Raw genomic sequence first — 21,404 nt, forward strand, 5'->3', positions numbered from 1 at the left:
TATCACAGCATTTAAAGTGTCTCCTCTGGCTGATGGCTAGATTCGGTCTATTGTAGTTGGCTAGAGCATAATTCCAAATATAATTTCCATTTGTACTGGGAGCGTCATGCTCGGTTTGGTTATCAAATTCCCCCACACTGTAAGGTCCAATATGATACAACCCCACGATTGTGGAAATACATTTGCAATCAGAGCACTCTCCTTATGCACATCATCTTAAAGCCCGAAAGCGAGCTGTGAGCGGGCCAAGCTCCAAGTGCTGGACCTGCACAGGTCAATTGCATGCTCCTGGCTGCCATTATTAAAATATACCCAGTGCATTGGGTATTAGCTAAAGCTGTGTGTGTGTGCGTGTGAGCCAGACACCTAACTTTTGTGAGTTTCAGTTCCCCACTGTCCCCAGTCTCTGTTCCCTCAGTCTGCACCAGCGCCATGGTAGAGGCTGCTCCACAGCCTCAGAGACAACTTCAATCCCACATTATCAGGAGAGCGCACATTGCCTCTCACAAGGGTTTAATTTATTTGTGCCTGTTTCAGCCCAAGATTAAAGTTTAATTGCCGCTGACTGGCAGCTCCCAAGTTTTGACTAATTCTCCTTATCGGGAGTTCTTACTGAGTTGCTGAGGGCAATGTGAGGGCTGCGCGTGCGGTAGTGGTGCCCACACACACACACACACGCGCGCGCACGCACGCACGCACGCACGCACGCACACACACACACACACACACACACACACACACACACACACACACACACACACACACACACACACACACACACACACACACACACACACACACACACACACAGTCAACATTGTAATCCCTTTTTAAATTGGCCAATATGTTGAATACCTGAGACTATGTGTGTGCGTGTGTGTGAGTGTGGGTTCGTTCGGTTTCCCTGGCAAGGTCGGGATTGCGAGTAATTAGACATGCGTCAGATTGTTTACTGCAGAATTGAATTGATTTGTACATGTGGAGCCATCATGTGACAAGCTGCAGTTGCATTTCAAACAGTGGGTTAGGTTGGCTTCCAATGATGTATCTGAGTACACAGAACAACACCAATTTACAAGTAAAATTCCCCCATCAAGAATAAAAACACTACTCTGCAGGAAGAAAAAAAATGTGTGAGTCAAAAACACATTGCTGGATGCGTGCAGTGTGTTTGTTGATGAATCATTGCAGTATAAATCATTATAAAGTGCATTACCGTAGAGAATAGTGATCGCATTTCCATAAGTACGTGTTTATGCCAAAGTGATATACAACCGTAAATAACAGAGATAATCCGTGTGTGATCAGCCAAAGCAGAGTCGGAAGAGCCATCATTTATGACCTGTAATATTAGTAACAGCTATTAAAAGCTGAGTCTGATTTGAAAGGCCTCATTTAGCCGGGCGGAGATGTGCGTGAAATAGTGTTCCTTTGCTCGTAAGTAATGTCGCTAATCAGCCGCTACAGTGTATTTTGCTACATGTATGTAGCCTTATGGTCCTAAAATGGGACACAGTGGATTAGAGAAGATCTCAGGGGAGTGAATGGACTCAAGCGAGTCAAAGCCTTCACTCGACCATGCTTGTGTGTGTGTGTGTGTGTGTGTGTGTGTGTGTGTGTGTGTGTGTGTGTACACTACACACAAGCATGGTCACACACACACACACACACACACACACACACACACACACACACACACACACACACACACACACACACACACACCCTGCTGTCATAATCCCCTATTAGTAATGATGATGAATAAAGTATAGCGTAACGCTTATTGTACTTCTGTTAAATGATCTTTGACTCATAATAGTTTGGGATTTCAAAAGTCAGGGCCGACTGAAAAAGTGGAGTGACATACCAATGAGTCAAGGTATTTCATCAAACGATTTGTCAATGAAATGGGAAGAGAAAGAAAGAAAACGATCCTTTTGGCTTGTGTTGCTGAGTAAGTGAGAGGTGAGCATGAGGGAATTCACACACACACTCACACTGACTAGATGGGGGGGGGTGTAAGGTTACTGTGGCTGCCATTGAAAACAGTTTTCACCTGCCAGAGCAAATCTGGGATTAAGCCAAACTCACAGGTAGTGTGAGCGGAGCACTGCACCCAGCTGGGGACAACAGGCTCTCCTAATGCAAATAGTGTTAATACACAGTCCCCGAGCATATTATGTGCTGAGCAGTGAAACCTGCCTTCCTCCGCCGGCTACCTACACTACCTGTGGGACTGGAATTAGAGGGGCGAGAAACCACACACATACGCACGTATGAACACACACACACATGCATGCACACACAGACAAGAGTGGGCACATACGCACACACAGGTACGCACGCACAAACACACCCCTTGGAGCAGCGGCGGTGCATTTCACACTCCTGCTGTTTAACATAGCCCCACTGGGGAACGCCTGCGAAACAATGCTAGAGAGAAACCAACCAGGGCCTCACCGCTTCCCGACCTGTCGGTTGATCCCGCCAGTCATTCCAGGGCATTTGTATTAGCCAATTATGTCACTCAGGATCTGCTCGATCTGCATCCTCTGTCAGGGCCAAATAACAACACCGCAACCACCACCACCATCACTAAAAAACTACCACCACCACCATCACCCCTACTACCACCACCCCCGCTACTACTACCACCACCACCCCTACCACCACCACCACCACCACTACAAAACTACCACCACCACCACCACCACCGCTACTACCACCACCACCCCTACTACCCCTAACACCACCACCCCTACCACCACCACCACCATCACTACAAAACTACCACCACCACCACCACCCCTACTACCACCACCACCACCACCGCTACTACTACCATCACTACAAAACTACCACCACCACCACCACCGCTACTACCACCACCACCCCTACTACCCCTAACACCACCACCCCTACCACCACCACCACCATCACTACAAAACTACCACCACCACCACCACCCCTACTACCACCACCACCACCACCACTACCACCACCATCACTACAAAACTACCACCACCACCACCACCCCTACTACCACCACCACCGCTACTACTACCACCACCACCACCACCCCTACCACCACTACAAAACTACCATCATCACCACCACCGCTACTACTACCCCTACCACCACCACCTACCACCACCACTACCACCACCACTACCACCACCACCACCGCTACTACCACCACCACCCCTACCACCACCACCACCACCGCTACTACCACCACCACCCCTACCACCACCACCACCACCGCTACTACCACCACCACCACCCCTACCACCACCACCACCACCCCTACTACCACCACCACCCCTACCACCACCACCACCACCCCTACTACCACCACCACCACTACTACCACCACTACCACCGTTACTACCACCACCACCGCTACTACCACCACCACCACCACCCCTACTACCACCACCACCACCCCTACTACCACCACCACCACCACCACCACCACCACCGCTACTACCACCACCATCACCACCACCACCCCTACTACCACCACCACCACCACCACCACCGCTACCACCACCACCACCACCCCTACTACCACCACCACCACCACCGCTACTACTACCACCACCACCACCATCCCTACCACCACTACAAAACTACCATCATCACCACCACCGCTACTACTACCACCACCACCCCTACCACCACCACCGCTACTACCACCACTACCCCTACCACCACCACCTACTACCACCACCCCTACCACCACCACCCCTACCACCACCACTGCTACTACCACCACAGCTACAACCACCACCACCGCTACTACCACCACCCCTACCACCACCACCGCTACTACTACCACCACCACCCCTACTACCACCACTACCACCCTTACCACCACCACCCTTACTACCACCACAGCTACAACCACCACCACCCCTACAACCACCACCACCGCTACTACTATCACCACCACCGCTACTGCCACCATCACCCCTACTACCACCACCATCTCTACAACCACCACCACCACCCCTACTACCACCACCACCACCACCGCTACCAACACCCCCACCACCCCTACTACTACCACCACCACCGCTACCAACAACACCACCACCACCACCGCTACCAACACCACCCCTACTACCACCACCACCACCACCCCTACTACCACCACCACCGCTACCACTACCACCACCGTTACTACCACCACCACCGCTACTACACCATCCCTACTACCACCACCCCGCTACCAACACCACCACCACCCCTACTACCACCACCACCACCACCACCACCACCACCACCACCACCACCACTACCACCATCCCTACTACACCATCCCCTACCACCACCGCTACTATAACCACTACCCCTAATACCACCACCATCACCACTGCTACTACCACCACCACCACCCTTACTACCACCACCACCGCTACTACCACCACCACCACCCTTACTACCACCACCACCGCTACTACCACCACCACCACCATTACTACCACCACCGCTACTACCACCACCAACACCACCATTGCTACTACCACCACCAACACCACCACCACAGCTACTACCACCACCAACACCATCACACTACTACCACCACCACTGCTACTACCACCACCACCGCTACTACCACCACCACCACTATTACCACCACCAACACTACTACCACCACCAACACTACCACCACCACCGCTACTACTGTACCACCACCATCACTACCACCACCACTACTACTGTCCCACCACCATCACCACTACTACTGTACCACCACCATCACTACCACCACTACCGCTACTACTGTACTACCACCATAACCGCTACTACTGTACCACCACCATCACTACCACCACTACCGCTACACTGTACCACCACCATCACTACCACCCCCACAACCGCTACTACCACAACTTCTACTATCACCACTATCACCACCACCGCTACACTCACCACCCCTAATACCACCCCCACTACCACCACCACCACAACCGCTACTACCACCACCACCATCGCTACCACCACCACAACTGCTACTACCACCACCACCACCACTACTACCCCCACCATCGCTACTACCATCACTACCACCATCATCACTGCTACTACCACCATCATTGCTGCTGCTGCTCTGGGGTAAATATGATTTTAATTGTTTAACGGAGATGGTGGCCCCGGCGTGGTGTATGTGAACATGTGTCCCCGGAGCGTCACACATCTGCAGAGGGAGATGGGGGATGTGGGGGAGAGGGTGCATGGGTTTGTGGGATGCGTGGTTAATTTGAGCTGCGGGTTCAGACAGGGACAGAGGGGTAAAGGGGTTGGAGGGGGTGGTGTCTGTGAAGTGTGAATGCCCTGTCATTCTGCCTTTGTGCCGGGCTGGCCTAATGAATTCCTCCCTGGGCCCTCCATCCGCAGCGGCTAATTTCACCTGACACCGCCTCGCTGCTGACAAGCACAGCCTCGCCGCCAATCAGCATGCATCAGGCTCAATCAGAGAGGGGCCCTGTGAGATGCCCCAACACCTACTCTATAGATCTATTACTCTCCATCCTACCCCCAACACTGAGCAGAATCACCCCACCGTGGGCACCTGATCTGGGGCAGAGAGAGGGGAACAGAGGGGACGGTTGGCCCTATCCCTTGCCTGACCTCCAGGTGCTAAGCGGTCGGTCTGACAGTGGTGTCAGCTCTGTCACACCTGAGGGATGGCAGGTTATCAACACCAGCACAAACACAAACTCCAGCCTCCACCCAGAAAGGTTTTCCACCCTTCTCCTCTCTTCTCTCATCTCCACTCCGCTGTTGACAAAGCCCTATCTTCAGGGCGAAATGACAGAATCAAAAGTCCTGTTGATGTCCCTGTTCATCGTGTCGCCCTCCTTTGCGCGCTTCACATCAGTTTCTTTAAAACCCTCGTCCATGGTCGCCCAGTCTTCCACTGCCGAGTGACTTCCTCTCTAACTCAGCTCAAGCAGCTCCAAACAAACAGAGGCTGTGCAACAGATGGTGTCGGACTTAAACCAGGAACAGGAAACGAAGCCAAAGCATTTGGATGCCAGTTATGGTCAAAACACTCTCTCTTTCCGTGCCGCCCATTTCATTGACTTGGCTGGAGCTCTGCAGTCAGCCTTCCCTTTTATGACACGTTTTGGCGGAACATGCCGGTCAGCTGTGTTTCCAAATATGTCTGTTTAATGTGGGGAGTGTGACAAATAGATGATCTCCATCGTCTTTCATCATCCCTCATTTGGTCGTCAGCCTCTTAGAGATGTAGTATCCCGGGGGCGTGCAAAATGTCGCTCACTGCCATTCAGCGCGGAGTTGTTGTGATAAACAAATTGCAGGCTTTCTTGTTTACAGAGAGTACGATATTGAGAAATGGATGGTGCCTTTAGTTTTTGGTAAACAATTAATGGCGCTCCGAGTGGCCAAAAGTGCTTGCAGCCAAAACCATCTCTTGCCCGCAATGTTAGGAATGTGCAATTCGCACCATGTCAGGAATGAACATATTCAAATGTGTACAGCTATTAAATGTTAATTTACACAACAGATGAAGGCAAAGTGTGGTGCTTCATCAAAGAAATGGCCTGTATTTCAGTGTGAGGACTACGACAGGAACAGGCCTCTGTTAAGTATTAAGTTAAGCACAGAAAAGTTAAGTCAGCGCTGCTGTATCATTTATAAGAAAACAACTATCCCTTTCACTCAAACTCATTAATATCAGACCCTGGTAGTGGTGGTGGTGCAGCTAAAAGTGTGCGGTTTCTTTGTGTTCTTTTCCAAATTACCAATCACAATGGCGTCCTCCACCCAAACTTCCTCACTACGTTTACGAGCAATGATGGAGAGAAAACAGCATCAGAAAACGAGCGAGTAATCTTCCCGGCAGATGGGCTCTGGTCTACGTCATAGGGGGCCTCGTTTACAGGATGACCATCTCACAGCGCTCGACATATGGACGACAGCGGTGGAGCGTGTGCGGAGAGGCAGCGCTGGAGTCGTGGGACAAGGGGAAATGAAGCGCATCACTACTGTCTGTCTGCTGGAGGGAGAAGGAGCTAGTTCTAGGAGTGGGCCCACAATTTGGTTCCATCACTTGCATGCTTGTGGTAAAGCCCCTAGGTAAAGGCCCTAGCTAGTGTACTAGCTACAGCCCCTAGGTAAAGGCCCTAGCTAGTGTACTAGCTACAGCCCCTAGGTAAAGGCCCTAGCTACAGTAGTGTACTAGGTACAGCCCCTAGGTAAAGGCCCTAGCTAGTGTACTAGCTACAGCCCCTAGGTAAAGGCCCTAGCTAGTGTACTAGCTACAGCCCCTTAGGTAAAGGCCCTAGCTACTGTACCGTAAGCGTCTTGGGGGTGTACATATTCCAGTGCAATCTCAGGTTGCTCCTTGGCAGGTTTCTCCTGTCACTAGTGCTCTGAAGGACCCGAAGAATGTGTCTTGCTGACATGACCGCAATGGAGACTAAAGGGAGAGATGGTCATCCACGCTTCTGCCTGAGCTGATGCTGGCTGACACAGTCAAAACACGGCTCACCGTCTTACCACTATGCCATGCGCCGCGCAAACACATCAGGCCCTACCTGCACCGACGTGCCGAACACTCCACACAAACCCCATGTGACCAAGCAACCTGGTCTGTGTCAGCGGTGGTCATGTTACTCTGCGCCAATATCTGTGAAGCTGATGGGTAAGCTATTTCTTGAGTGAACATGTTAAATTACATAGAAATGTGTTAATGGGTTGAACAACGCTAAGTATTCAAAATGTTTTTGATGTTAAAACTAAGAAATGGAGAAAAAACAAAAACACAACACAGATACAATAGAAAACAGTGCAGAGAAGAGAGCAACTGCACAACAAAGTAGGGCATTGCCACTGTATTGTAGAACACTAGGCTAGTGTGTAATGGTTTTCAGCTCTTAGAATTGAGGCCTGACTTTTAAGGTCAGCAAAGTGCAGGAAGTGCAGCGGGTTGCAGAATGTTGTCTGCACTTACAGGGCTACGCATTTCTAAACCTCACAGACGTCTAGTCCGAGGTCGACATCAGGGGAACAAATGGGAGCTGATGGCTCCGTTGTTCCGTGTCATCCTCCGTATTCTTCCGCCATACTATTTGGGGACGACAGTATTAAGCACAGCTGACAACATGTACATATATGCACAAAGGCTGAGAGGGGAGTTAAAAAGAGGACCGGCTCGTCCCAACATCCATTAAGACACAAGCTTCACTTATTCCAAACAATGTGATAAGTCCTGTTCCTGTTCCTTTATTATTGCCTTGCCCTGATTCCCCCCCGCCTCCCCCTTACCCAGAGTGCCTCTGTGTGCCTGTATGGTTTCAGAACACCACTTTCACTTAGTTGACAGATTTTCTTTTGGGTATCCCACGTCAGTCTTTCTTGCCTGTCTATTGTACACGCAACAATATAAGTTTGTAACGAGAGACCGGAAAGGAAATGCAATGTCCCTATTCCCTCTTATTCCTATGTTAGGGATTTTTTTTGCCCATTCTATTCAGGAATGCATTGTTTTAATGCAAATTATAAACCATAAAACCCAATACCCCATTCTGTTAAATTAATAGAATTACGAAAAAAATGTAATGATAGCAATTAAGTCTTGGAAATGCAAATTTTATAGTCAAGGACGATTACCTCATTTATAGCATGTGCTGGAATGATGCCAGACGAAGGTAATTTAGATCCCAGTTGCTCACGGTTACATCATGATGAATGTGCCGGGTATAGAGCCATCGTGCACCTGCAGTCACCCAGCCCTCCATCAGCGAGTAGGGAGGGAGGGGACGGATGAGAAAGACAAATGCTGAGGGACACTTCCCTAAAAACACCAATCCCAGCAAAAAAAACGTGTTCAAACAAACAGAGAAAGTTTGACGTTACATCTGCTATAAATGACAATGTGGAAATAGTGAAGAGTGTTCTGAGTTTAGAGGAAGTCTGAAGAGGGCACTGCTGCATTCCTCCCAAGTAGGGACTGCTTTATAATTATTGGTATGGCATGTACATGCCTACCTCAACTACCTCGTATCCCTGCACATTGATATGGTATTGGTACCTCATGTATATAGCTTCATTCTTGTGTGTTTATTTCTTGTATTTTTATCTTCTTATTTAACTCTGCATCGATGGGAACAAGATTTTAAGTAAGCATTTCACTGCAAGGTCTACACCTGTTGTATTCGGCGGATGTGACAAATAACAATTGATTTAATTATTTCCTTCGTAGAAGTATGCATAAATACCACTTGGCCGCCTTGCCTATTTATTCCACAGCAGAAAGTATATATAGAGGGCATGTCACAGCAAAGTTTGGAATGATAATAGATTTTCTGACTCGGAGATAGGTTTGATTGAACAGAAATCAGAAAGACAATATTAAGTTAGACCTTTCCCCTACTATACAGTGCCCTGTTAACCTGATGTTTATCACCTCAGATTAAAAATTGAGGGGCCCCGATGACATTTAAAAAAAAGGTACCGACGTTTGGCTGTGTAAAATACTCACATTAGTTAATTATTTGAGACGACGGGCATAATGGAATTAATCTTTTATAAGGCCTAGCCTTCCTATGCCTCCCTCCCTTCTAATGACTTAACATTTACATTTAGCACTCCCTTCTGCCAGGAGTACCCACACCATACCCCCATGCCCCTCCCCTCATCAACAACCATTACCTTACAGCAGGTCACAACGTTGTGGAACGTTTGGATAGAAATAAACTACAAAGTTCAATTCTGCCTTTTCTAAATGGTAGAATAGAGAATCACATCAGTCCTATTCAAGACATTTCTATCACTAGTAAACATTTTCCAAATAAACGTTCCCTTTGCTTGGACTGCAGAACAGAGGCTGTAGCAAATGGCATAGGACTGGAGGCTGGTGTTAGTGGCCAGCGTTAGTGTTAGGCCTTAATGCTGGGAGTCAACAGCCTGCAGTGACTGAGCCCCTCCGGCCATGCCTCGCCCGCCTGCCAGAGGATGAAATAGTGAGACTATTACGGTGAAGTAGTAAACCTCCACACACTCAACGCACTATCATAATAGAATATTGATTCTATCCGAATCCAGGGCCCTCTGTCCTCGGATGGGGAGAGCACTAAAGGTCATTTGGTGGGGGACTATAATAGACATGTTGCCGAGCACTGGGGATTATTGTGTTAATGTGTGTTAGAAATAGGCTATACACTACAGTACTGTACGTATTCTATGGAAGGTGCAAACATGAAAGTAACATGACTTAACCCTTTATAATGACCATGGACTTGATGCCATATTTGATACTTCTTTATTTGTGCTTCTCCATTCTTCTCCTCTATTTGTAAACATGATTTTGCTACTATTAGTAGTACTTTTGCAAAGTGCATTCGGGAATGATTAGAAAAACAGAAGTAAACACACTCAGGTAAGTCAATAGAGAAGTGTTATATTCTTTGTGTCACATACAGCACCGAGAGAATATCCAACATTTTGACCTTCACTGTCCCACATTTCTTCTTGTTCATTACTATTCCAGTTTTTTGCAAACCTGCATCTGTCTCATCCGCCATAAGTAACAGAGAAACAATCGCACCATTAATTGTTGATCAGGGCAAAAGCGCCTTTGGAAAAGCGCCAAAGGAAAACGATGACAAATAACCACACACCATGCGAACAGCAGTACAAATTTCACCACGAGCAGGAGACGTTTATGCTTGATTGGAGCAATTTAATGTTATTTTTGAACATTTATTTTTTTACAAATCCTATGAGGACAGTTAAGAAAATTACTTTTTAATCATCTAAGGAGCCGCTGTGCCTTGTCTCTCCAGATGACTCTGTGCTGAAGACTTTCAGCCATTAGGATCCAGCGGCCGTTCTCCGCAAACAGAAAAGTCCTAGTTGGGAAAGTCGTGGTTAAGAACAGTAATATTTAGGGAGACCGTCTAAGTTGAAGAAATGTTGAGGTCAACATAGTTAGGATTAGGAGTAGTTTTATGTCTTAAGTAGTTTTATGATGAGGCCCAAAACTCTGGCATCCATCTTTGCCAACCAGTAATGTACACCCCACACCTTCCCTCTCAAGGGGCCCAGGAAGGTATGCATCACTAGCCATAGTGACATGCACAATACATTAGGAAATTGAATAATCCCTAACGTGACATTATAGCCCGCACAAACTTAATGATGAATTCTCTTTTTCCAGGCATTTGGAAATATATTCATGAAATTTCAATGTCCAATGAAACAAGTCATCTTTTAACCAGAGCACAAATATGACACATCATTCCTCATTTCTCTTTATGGCCAAGGCGTTATTTTAGTCAAATAAATACCCATTTGTCTTGTTTGTTGTGTTTTTTTCCGCCTTCACGCCACACAGGTCGAGGTTTCTGTTGGAGACCAAATGAAACTGCCATTGTAAGAATCAATTTGATGAGTCTTGTATATACTCTCTACTCAAAGTAATGTGATATTGATTGGTTCCCTCTGACATACTACTCCTCTCTGAGCGAGGATGATTATTGGCTTTTGACAAATTCCAGCGCAATCGTTTCTTTTTTCCTTTGTTTCCCTGCACCAGTGCCACAGCTGAATCAAACTGAACTTGAATGTGTTTTCCAGTGTTTTGAGCACACAAAGGGTCACATATATCACCATATTACCACTGTTCTTATCAATAAACAGTAGCATGCCTTCCAAATAAAATCTAAATCTAATCATTCAACATCTGACTACATCAAAAGTTACACAACGAGATTTGCATTCAAATACATGCAATTCTAGACAGGCATCTCACAGGAACACACAGGCGCAACGCTAAGTTATTACATTTCATATTTTGCAAAGCATTGTGGACATAGCACTGCAGAACTAATACATTATTAAAATACCATATCACCCTCTCCTGTCTGTGCTGGTTATGGATGACAATAAAACAGTCCCAGTTCTGAATCAAAGTGACATGGACCAAAGCAATCATATCCACTGATCTTAATGTGGCCCCCGTGATGAAGCATGGTGGTGCAGGGGCCGGGGAGGGGCCCCGGATCACCTCAGTCACTATTGATTAGTGTGTGTAATAAAGAGAGCGAGACAGTTGGCCCCACTGTGGACATGGCTCACTTGGCAACTGCTTTAACAAGGAGCTGGGGGGGGAGGGTCTACTGAGAGGCGAGGTGTTGGGATGGTGTGTACGTATGGGAGAGATCTAAAGCACTAAATATGCCGATGTGTACATTTTGTGTGTATATGCCTATGGGTGTCTACAGAAATTAATACAAGAGTGTGTGTTTGCAGGATCATGTGTGTGTGTATGAGCAAGGTGGATACATATGTGTGTTTGTGTGTGTTCGTGTGTGTGTGTGCTGCAGGCAGCATTCCCCTCTGCGCCGTGCACATGAAAACACCTCACACATGAGGGGCTTGTGCATGGAAAAATCAATAGGTTGGTGATAGAAATATGCTGGAGTCATTCCCCAGGTGAGAGATTGATCTGAGCTCCACTGAGGTTCTCTGTCCAAACTCCAAATAATGGTTAGAGGCCAGCGACCCCAAAAACTCCCCACAACACCCCCCATTCTACCGATAATCATGGCCTTAACCTTTCCTGTGACCAGCCTGAGCCTTACAGCACTGGAGCAAGCATTACAGTAAATAGACCATGTACTGGGTTACATGAAATCTAAGTAATAAAATACTATATAGCTATATATACATTGATATACACTATATAGCTATATATACATTGAGTGTACAAAACATTAAGAACACCTTCCTAACCCCTTCAAAGGCACTTAAATATTCTGTCTTGCCCATTCACCGTCATAATCCATGTCTCAACTGTCTTAAGGCTTAAAAATCCTTCTTTAACCTGTCTCCTCCCCTTCATCTACACTGATTTAAGTGGATTTAACCGGTGACATCAATAAGGGATCGTCGGTTTCACCCGGATTCACCTGGTCCCTCTATGTCCTGGAAAGAGTTTTGTCAACTCAGTGTACATTGACTAACACTTATGGAGAATGTATGCGAGGGATATCATGAAGGCTTGTAATGTACATCAAGTAAAACTGTGGTGTGTCTCTTTTTTCCATGCTGGCTCCTTCACTTTCTTTGTTGATGTTTGTCTCCCGTTCACTCAGGCCTGGCAGGGGAAAAATGCAAGCTGTCGTTGCAGAGCGGGGCTGATGAATACGGGGCGACAGCCAAGCCGCGGCGGCAGCATTAGCTAGCGTGAGTGTTTTTAATTGCTCAACTATGGGCATTCGGTCCAGGTTTCGACATGCCACTGCACCGTCTACTGAAAATATGGCCTCCCTGACAAGCCTGTCATTGTACATAATTATGTGGAGGGAGTCGAAATAAAATTCTTTATGCAAAAAATGTGGCGGGGATGCAGTGGATTCATTAATACTCTACTGTCCATTTGAAAAAACATGAGAATAAAGCTACTGGTGTCATCTAACAGTATTCCCAAGAAGAAAAGATAAGACTAAATTGAACTGCGTTGTTTCTCCTTCACCACGGGCTGCTACTGCGGTGAACACAATCTATCATTACCTCGCCGTATCAGTAGAAACGTGCCCATTTTGAGTGATGACTTTCCTACAGGAACTAACAGCTGTATGTGCAAATCATGCATATAAATCAATTACCGGGGCCTATGTACTTTAAATGCACCCATTAATTAAGCAATGTCAGATACAATGAACCGTGAAGTTCATTACATTTTTAGCATTCAAACGCTGGGATTATTTGAGGAGGAGAGGATGCTATACCTAATGATTAACGCTAGTTGTGTGAAGCAGGGTAGCTGCCAACTAGCCTTCAGTAGAGATGTTAGTACACTAGAAACAGATCTCAACAGCTTCCTCAGAAGAATAAGAGAGAGGAGTAGGGACGGATGAGAGTTGATCAAAAGGAAGACAAACAAACAGGGATGGTCGTGTGGTTTACATGCCCACATTCAAGGATTCACAGAAAGACAAGACAGGATACATGCATCTCTGCCCAGTCAAGTGTGTCGAGTCATGTGACGCCAGCTCCTCTCACGTGTGGCGTGCAAGTGTGTGTGTGGTATGCGAGCTTTCACACATGTGTGTGTCTGTCTGTATGTGTGTGTGTGGCATGTGAGTTTGTTTGTCTGTGTGTGTGTTTGTGTGTGGCATGCGAATGTGTGTGTGTGGCGAGCCTGGCCCTGTGTTTCGTGCCAGGCTGCAGTTTTGTTCAAGTCGCTGTGAGATGACAGGGGGGGACATGGGGAGAAAAGGAGAGAGAGCCGGTCGGTCCCAGCTGCCTGCATTAAGCAATGACCTCTGCATAATGAAAGATGGTGAGAACATTTCCTAGTCATTACAAGGTTCCACGTTGTGACACGATTTGCATATTCATATATTTCTTTCCTCCCTAGCTATTTTTTTCCCCCTGTGAGCAGGACATCTGCCTCCGCCACTCTGGAAATAAATAAAGAATTAAATAAATACATTTTCAAAAACCACACGATCCATCCAGATGCTTGCAACTCTTCAAAAATACACCTTGTATTTGTTATGGCTTAAGCACCAGAGAGTTGTTTCAAGGGTCAGTGCCAGTGGAGTAGAATGCATGGTTACAAAGGGTCTAAAGCACATACCCATTCTACTAACTCTATTTCTATGCTCTATATCCTGTTGTTACACCACATGACACAGACTTATCTCAATGGTAGTAGACGGTTGTTTCTGGTTACCATATGATCTGTCTCTTTTTTAACAAGTGGAGTTAAGCTAAGTGGGCAAATGGCACAAGACATGTAAATGGTCCACATAACAGTAGCCATATGGTGAGGAACCATAATCCCCAGAATGGTGTCTATTATGCGTTTTTTGTTATTCTGGATTTTAGAGTGGCCTAATTGCACATTTCCACAGTAGAGTTCTTCCATGGTTCAGTGAGATTGTTAACTAACCTTTTTAGTTTTTAGAAAATATCGGTATGAGCCAAAAGGCAAAATTATTATGTGTTACAGTGGATTTTAGAGCGGCCTAACTGTATATTTATTCAACATTTTATTATGTTTATTATATGAATAAACTTCCCCAATGACCTTAGTTAGTTGAGCATTGATACTATTGTGGATCTACAGTGGACATGTTAACATGGTGCTACAATGCCACAGTATATGTGGGGAAAAACAGTCTCGTTAAAATTCAGAGTCCATTTTTTCACATGATGTTTAAGATTCTTAAGGTATCTTCACAGTGGTTTGAGACATCGTCTAACAAACAATATCCATGTAAATATTTATATGAATTGAATATGCCTTCAAAAGATGTCTGGTGTAAGCCACAGGTTCTCTCTCTGATCTAAGAGGGCTCACCACAAAGAAAAGTCCTTCTACTTACTGCATTACAATTATATTTAACATCAAACAACTCTCAGCGGAGATGAAGTTGTCAAAACACGAGAATAGTCATACACAATTAAATGCAAAGTTTTTTTTCATCAAAAGAGAGCGAGATAATCAAAAACACCTATTGACAGAAAAGTATATATTTAAATCAGTTTTATTTAATTCAAATTAATCGAGCAAATGGCAGGCAAGCAACGCAGCAGCCTGCAGAGTTGCCCGGTGTCTACCGTGCACAGTAACGATCACAGCAGAACTTCTGAACACAAACTGTTTAATGCGAATACCACAAGCTGAGGGGTACATAAATATAGAATTAGACAAAATGTTATTTATTTTTATTTATTTTTTCTCTACACCCCCCCCACGAGCAACATCCCCAGGTTTGAGGACTATGCAGATGTACGAGCCTACTTCAAAAAGTTGCAGTTCCCTTATGATAGCTCTGCAAAAAGGCTTTCTTTTAACTTAAATCAGCAAATGTGAAGCAGCGCAGACCTAAGGGCATCTTTTTCTCTTTTCTCCCCCTGAAAAAGAATTGCTCCTAGGGATCGATTTGAAATTTAAATTGTGGTGAAATAGTGTTTGTCATTAGCAATCAAATATTTGAACCGTTGGAATACCTTTTGTCCTCTGGTGAGAAATATTGCACAGGGCATATGAGTTTGTTGATGAATTATATATAGGTGTGGATACTGCTCAGCATCCCCTTTTGAAGCAGAACAAACGGCCATAACAAATGAATGAAAAAGGAAAAACAGACCTGGTAGGGGAAAAGATTTGTCATCGCGTTTATAAGAAATGAATATGTATGAACCAAAACATACAGCTAGACAAATACAATATGATTATTTGATGTATGGACGTGCACGGTTTAATGCCCATGAGCAGTACAGTTGCAATACATCATATGCAAACCAATCATACAGTATGTACTGTATTAACTAAGTGTTGTCAACTAATACAGAACAACACAATATAGACATGACACCACAAACATATCTTCAGATACTGATCAAATAGAAATCTAATTTAATCTGAATTCACGTTGTTTAAATAATGACATCATTATGACAGTAAATAACAGTCACTGTATACACCACTACAACTTCTGTATATTTGAGACCCAAAACAACTGTCAGTGGATCTATAGAGCAGATAGGGACTAAGCCAGACCAGACCCTGATGGTGGATAAACTGAACTGAAGATAGTCCAGACAGAGAAAAAGGAGTGTGTGTGTGTGTGTGTGCGTGCGCCTGTGTGTGTGCATACGCTTGTGTACGTAAACGCTTGTGTGCGTTCACATGTGCCTTAGTGCGTGCGCATGTATGTGTGCCTGTGTGCATGTGCGTGTGTGTGAATGGGTCTTCCTGTTTCCTGATTGACAGACAGTGACAGGGTGCTCTGCTCAGCGTTCATTAGAGGAGCTGATTGAATTGGGGGGTGTGGCGCTGTCACTCTTAATGGAGTGATCTCTAATTGGAGCAGATTAGCTTCACAGGCTTCTGGGTAATGTCAGGGGCAGGAAACCAGAAAGCAGAGAGGCTGTAAGAGGACAGTGTATGGATCACACAAAGGGGCTAGACTGTACATCACCACAACTCTAGCCTCTTCTGCAGCCGCCTGTACTATAGACTAGAACACTATACAGCAAAGACTGATGAAGGCCTTAGGGTAAAAACGTTGGATAAGAAAACAGTGTGGGGGTAGCCATCTTTCTTTCAACACTACAGTTTGGAGCAGTGCACTCCCAACACCATTCCTTCATTCATACAGACCTTTAGCTTGTGTAAGACACTGTTTTAACAGAACACTACAAATAATGATCTCTGTACACTAAACCTGGCCCTTTCTTTCTCGGTAAAAGAGGTTTGATAAGGCAGTGGTCCAACAGCTTCTGGGGTGTACCAGAGAAGAGAGAGAACGCTAGCCGGCTGCTTGTGTCTGTCAGTCTGCTGCACCGTGTGTATTGCAGCGGCCCCAAGTCATGGCTATGATGGTTTATACATAGAGGTGTGGAGCAACTTCAAGGCCAAAAGGAAGGTATAATGAGCACCCAGGCCGGTTCACAGTCCCAAAAGGACGCGGCCGGCTCTTCGACAAGTTGGGGGTGCGATAACGGCCGACCATAAAAAGGAATCATTATCAATGAAAATGACAGGTTATTAAGATCTGATATTAGGGCCTATATGGTTTAGTATGATAGGTTATCTATAAAACCTCTAGAGCCCGGCCCACGCCAACAGACTCCATCTCGAGCGCCCAGTGCCACCGACACATGTTAATAAGCTCACAACCTTTAATTAAGCAATATGTATAAGTAGACGGCCATTACTGGCTGATTTGTGGCCCACTTTGTTACGTCAAGCACCGGCCACCAGACACATATTCAATACAAATCAACCCGGGCCTGAATATCATCCAGCTTAATGTGGGCCCAATATTGATATTTTATCACTTGGGCCCTGATTGGTGACTTTTAGAATTGTCATTTTTCATTGTGTTGGGGCAGTAATGAAGACCTAATGACCCTCATTCATTTGGCACACGGATTCATTACTCCACTTCACATTGTTTATTGGATAATGAATAGCCCTATCTGCATAGGCAGCCAATTTATGCATCCTGATTGTGACTGTACTGTATGTGTGATGATGTGAATCACACAGCCCAATGGAACTGTGTTACTATGACATGAACTATGTCACAAAGCTATACATCACAAAAGGGACGAGCATCCTCAGGGTTCGATACTGCGACCAAAACATACTGTGACCGTTTGACTTGGCAGACACACTTTTTTAATTGATCGCAAGGGTGCCAATGAAAATCTTCTACCTGGTCACATTACAATTTTTTTTATCATCATGTTTTATTCAAACAGTAATGTGCAATTGACAAAAAATAGACCTACTTTCTGAAGAGGCAGCAAATGCACAGAAATGCCCCTGTTTGTGTGTGTCAGGGCTTGACACACAGGAGGTTTTGGAAATCCTCCGGGCCAGTTGATCATCCCCGTCAGTGGCCCGCTTGGGTCAGTGAAAAAAATGTTCTAATAATGACATTTTGATTCTAGGCTATATAATTGAAAAAAATAAATAAACAGATGGATACACAAAGCTATAAACTTGTTATGACGATTCTTTATCACGCGCACGCTGAACACATACAGTACCAGTCAAAAGTTTTCCAGGGTTTTTCTTAACTTTTTACATTGTAGAATAATAGTGAAGACATCAAAAATATGAAATAACATATATGGAATCATGTAGTAACCAAAAAAGTGTTGAACAAATCAAAATATATTTTATATTTGAGATTCTTCAAAGTAGCCACCCTTTGCCTTGATGACAGCTTTGCACACTCTTGACATTCTTTCAACCAGCTTCATGAGGTGGTTTCAATTGAACACAACTGAATGCATTTCAATTAAGAGGTGTGCCTTGTTAAAAGTTCATTTGTGGAAATTCTTTCCTTCTTAATGCATTTGAACCAATCAGTTGTGTTGTGACAAGGTAGGGGTGGTATACAGAAGATACCCTATTTGGTAAAAGACCAAGTCCAAATTACAGCAAGAACAGCTCAAATAAGCAAAGAGAAACGACAGTCCATTATTACTTTAAGACATGAAGGTCAGTCAATACGGAACATTTCAAGAACTTTGAAACTTTCTTCAAGTGCAGTCGCAAAAACCATCAAGCGCTATAATGAAACTGGCTCTCATGAGGACTGCCACAGGAAAGGAAGACACATAGTTACCTCTGCTGCAGAGGATACGTTCATTAGAATTAATTGCACCTCAGATTGCAGCCCAAATATATGCTTCACAGAGTTCAAGTAACAGACACATCTCAGCATCAACTGTTCAGGACACCAATAAGAAGAGACTTGCTTGGGCCAAGAAACACGCACAATGGACATTAGACCAGTAGAACTCTGTCCTTTGGCCTGATGAGTCCAAATTTGAGATTTTTGGTTCCAATCACCATGTCTTTGTGAGACGCAGAGTAGGTAAACGGATGACCACTGTGAAGCATGGAGGATGAGGTGTGATTGTTTCGGGGTGCTTTGCTGATGACACTGTCAGTGATTTATTTAGAATTCGAGGCGCACTTAACCAGCATGGCTACCACAGCATTCTGAAGCAATATGTCATCCCATCTGGTTTGCACTTAGTGGGACTATCATTTGTTTTTTTTCAACAGGACAATGACCCAAAACACACCGCCAGGCTGTGTAAGGGCTATTTGACCAAGGAGGGTGATGGAGTTCTGTATCAGAAGACCTGGTGTCACGTTTACTCCTGCTCCCTCTCTGGCGCTCGGCGTCGCCAGTTGTCTCATCATTACGCACACCTGCCACAATCGTTACGCGCACCTGCTCCTCATGACCCTCACCTGGACTCCATCACCTTCCTGATTACCTCCCCTATATCTGTCACTTCCCTTGGTTCTTTCCTGAGGCGTTATTGGCTCTGTTTCACTTTCATGCCTGTACGCTTTTCGTGTTTTGTACTCTGTTCTATTTATTATTACATTTGCACCTGTACTTGCTTCCCGACTCACAGCGTACACGTTACACATGGCCTCCACAATCACCTGACATCAACCCAATTGAGATGGTTTGGGATGAGTTGGACCGCAGAGGGAAGGAAAAGCAGCCAACAAGTGCTCAGCATATGTGGGAACTCCTTCAAGACTGTTGGAAAAGCATTCCTCGTGAAGCTGGTTGAGAGAATGCCAAGAGACTGCAAATCTGTCATCAAGGCAAAGGGTGGCTACTTTGCAGAATCTAAAATCTAAAATATATTTAGACTTTTTTGGTTACTATATGATTCCATTTTTGTTATTTCATAATTTTGATGTCTTCACTATTATTCTACAATGTAGAAAATAGTTAAAATAAAGAAAAACACTTGAATTTTTTATTTTTTTATTTATTTTACCTTTATTTTACTAGGCAAGTCAGTTAAGAACAAATTCTTATTTTCAATGATGGCCTAGGAACAGTGGGTTAACTGCCTGTTGAGTAGGTGTGTCCAAACTTTTGACTTTATAACCTATTGATGATCTGTCAGGCAGAGAGAGCAAGCAGCTCATCAACAGCTGGTTGTTGCATGGAGCAATTCACAGAAGACCAACAGTGGTAGAAAAGATGTTCCAATTTATGAGAGTAAATGCTAAGGCAAGAATGGGTATGCAAACCAGGTATTTAAAAAGTTCAAAGTCTTGGTTGAATATTTGCAATGCGCAATTCAGTAATCATGGAATAGCCTACCTTGAAAATCAGACATTTCCTTTAGGCTATTTGGTCCTTGGAAAGTCATTGAAGTTACGGTTGTCAATTTAGAAGGTCTACTGCTCCAATTCAATTATTCTGTGATTCCATTTCTGATCAGTTTCTATGAGAGATGTAGCTGCTTTCCTTTGTTCCCCAATGTTTCAATTGAAGGGATTTGAGCTACTCTGTTGTGGTAAAACAATGTGCAGTTATTACATTTGAGTCATTTAGCAGACGCTCTTATCCAGAGCGACTTATATTTTCGTAATTTGTTCGTACTGGTCCCCCGTGGAAATCGACAACTCAAGCTACACAGGACTTATTATGAGCAAGACAACATCGAATGTTGGCTTCAAATTGGTTTTCCATACAATGCATTCCATTACAAAGGGAAGTTTAAAACATGGTACAATAACACCTCAGTCATACTTCAGCATCTCAAATGGTGAGACTGACTAGCTACCACATGGACAGACTCCATTAGTGTGTTTGTGTCAAACAAACTAGCTACCACATGGACAGACTCCATTAGTGTGTTTGTGTCACACAGACTAGCGACCACATGGAAAGACTCCATTAGTGTGTTTGTGTCACACAGACTAGCTACCACATGGACAGAATCCATTAGTGTGTTTGTGTCAGACTGACTAGCTACCACATGGACAGGCTCCATTAGTGTGTTTGTGTCACACAGACTAGCAACCACATGGACAGACTCCATTAGTGTGTTTGTGTCACACAGAC

At 45.0% G+C, this 21,404-nt stretch overlaps 1 protein-coding gene across 1 annotated transcript in view; it reads right to left on the reverse strand.

Annotated features, from left to right (window-relative positions):
- Positions 1-10,681: 10,681 nt before the first annotated feature.
- ofcc1 (orofacial cleft 1 candidate 1) overlaps positions 10,682-21,404 on the reverse strand; it is a 114,483-nt gene continuing 103,760 nt past the window's right edge. Inside the window, exon 24 of the mRNA XM_042308758.1 lies at positions 10,682-11,381. The gene's annotated coding sequence lies outside the window, so the exon portion shown is untranslated. The remainder of the gene's footprint in view (positions 11,382-21,404) is intronic.

This window comes from Oncorhynchus tshawytscha, linkage group LG29 (genome assembly GCF_018296145.1).
Source record: "Oncorhynchus tshawytscha isolate Ot180627B linkage group LG29, Otsh_v2.0, whole genome shotgun sequence".
Lineage (NCBI taxonomy): Eukaryota > Metazoa > Chordata > Actinopteri > Salmoniformes > Salmonidae > Oncorhynchus > Oncorhynchus tshawytscha.